This window comes from Rattus norvegicus, chromosome 6, assembly GCF_021556685.1.
Source record: "Rattus norvegicus strain SHRSP/BbbUtx chromosome 6, alternate assembly SHRSP_T2T, whole genome shotgun sequence".
In the NCBI taxonomy this organism is placed as follows: domain Eukaryota; kingdom Metazoa; phylum Chordata; class Mammalia; order Rodentia; family Muridae; genus Rattus; species Rattus norvegicus.
The window spans coordinates 95,754,824-95,757,038 of record NC_141539.1 but is presented as its reverse complement, the minus strand read 5'-3'; the positions used below and the strand labels follow the sequence as shown (position 1 = coordinate 95,757,038).

The 2,215-nt window shown below is 44.2% G+C and overlaps 1 non-coding gene across 1 annotated transcript; it reads right to left on the bottom strand.

The window, feature by feature from the left end:
• Window positions 1–1,432: 1,432 nt before the first annotated feature.
• On the bottom strand, window positions 1,433–1,513 carry Trnaa-agc24 (transfer RNA alanine (anticodon AGC) 24). The gene has a single exon. It is a non-coding gene; the product is annotated as a tRNA-Ala (tRNA).
• Between the last annotated feature and the right edge of the window lie 702 nt (window positions 1,514–2,215).

Genomic DNA, 2,215 nt, shown 5'->3' with positions numbered 1-2,215 from the left:
CAATGAGTTCTAGACTGTTGTCCTGCTTTCTCTTCTATCAGATTCAGGATATCTCTCTGTGCTGGCCAATCTTATGCCAACTTGACACGAGCTAGAGTCATCTGAAAGGGGGGAACTTCAGTTGAGAAAAGGCTTCTATAATATTCATTTTCTTAATAAGTTATTGATGGGATAGGGTCCGGCTCATGGGTGATTTCATCCCTGGGCTGGTGTTTTTGAGTTCTATAAAAAGGCAAGCTGAGCAAGCCATGGAGGCAAGCCAGTAAGCAGCACCTTTCCATATGGCCGCTGCATCAGCTTCTGCCTCCAGGTTCCAGCCCTGCTTGAGTTGTTCTGACTTCCTCCAATGATGGGTTATAATCTGGAAGTGTAATCCAAATAAACCCTTTCCTCCTCAATTTTTTTTTTCCCGATCATGGTGCTCCATCGCAGCATTAGAACCCCGACTAAGACACTTGTTTATGTTGAGGTCTTTGATCCACATGGACTGAGTTTTGTGCAGGGTGATAAGTACGGATCTGTCTGTCTTCTTCCACATGCAGACATTCAATTTAACTGGCATCATTTGTCCAAGATACTTTTTCCCCCCAGTGTGGTTTTGGCTTCTTTGTCAAAAGTCAGGTACCTATATCTGAGGGTATCTGTAGCCAGCACAGTAGTGATCTGCGTGAGGCATGAAGGCAGCTCTGTTCTACATGACTAAGTAGTCAATGCTGGTTTGAATTTCAGGAGTCTGACCCCGATTGTGTTCTTTAAGCATATTTAAGCATAGCGCAATCTGGCAACAAAAAATTTACTGGAGAGAATCAGATCAATCCCACATGCACAATGAAGCACAGAGTAGGCTGAGTGAAGGTTGGATATGATTACATCAAAACTCACTATAAAGTGCTGGTGACACCTTCCATAACGATAGGATCTATAGGTGTGATACCCTCTCTAAAGATGGGTTCTGTAGTGACTGAGAGAAAAACGAGTTCACAGTAAGGGTCTGGGGAGGATCTGGGCGGTCTGGGCCACACAGGTAGTACAAAGGTCACCAGGTTATTAACCATGTCTGCTCCCACAGGTCGGTCATGCATCCCTTCCTTTGAAGAAACAACCAGGCGTGTTTAACATTTCAGGTATCTCTACTGCTCATCTGTGAGCACAAAGACTCATGTGTATAAGTGTGTGGACTTATGTCTGGATTTTGTTTATTTAGTTCTATTGATCAACATGTCTGTTTTATGGCAGTACAAAGCTATCGTTACTATACCTGTGTAGTACAACTTGAAATCTGGATGGAGATTTCTTTATTATTATTATTATTATTATTATTATTATTAGTCAGAATTGTTTTAGCTATTGTGTGTGTGTTTCCATTTGAAGCTGAAAATTTTCCAGGAGACATGCATTTTTGAAACCTAATTTTTTTTTCCTTTTTCTTTTTTTTCGGAGCTGGGGACCGAACCCAGGGCCTTGTGCTTGCTAGGCAAACGCTCTACCACTGAGCTAAATCCCCAACCCCGAAACCTAATTTAAAAAAAAAAGACTTGTTTATTTCATGTATGTGGGTACACTGTCACTGTCAAACACACCAGAAGAGGGCATCGGATCCCATCACAGATGGTTGTGAGCCACCATGTGGTTGCTGGGAATTGAACTCACAACTTCTGGAAGAGCAGTCAGTGCTCTTAACCACTGAGCCATCTCTCCAGCCCTTTGCAACCCTTTTAATAAGGGTTCTACCTCTCCTCTAGCCCACTATCCAGCATGGGTAGTGGAAGAGAAAAGTTATCAGGGTATGGCGGAAGTGGACCTGCTTTGGGGGTGACCATGATCTTCTTTGGCAGCTGGTGAGTCTCATAGCAAACACCAAATATGACTCAGCAGCTCCAGTCCAGTCCTTTCAGCAAGCAGACACCAGGCAGCTGGAGTTCAATCCTGAAGAAGTCACCAGGCTGGACAACCAGCCTGAGGCGAGGCCACGGAAGCAGCAAGCTACTGCAGGAATCTCAGAGTTCTTGGGCGAGTTTCTTCTCTGAATGGCGGCATTACTACACGCTGAGCTCAACGATGCCAGGGAAGGGGAACCAATACATGTCTGTCTTTAGGAAAGAACAGTGAGGCAGAGAAAACCAAACCAATGTTCAGTGCTTGTCTCCCCACTGTCTGTGGGTTCCTCTTTATACTTCTTCATCAAGCGTCCTCTCACATGCTTGCTATCTCAAAA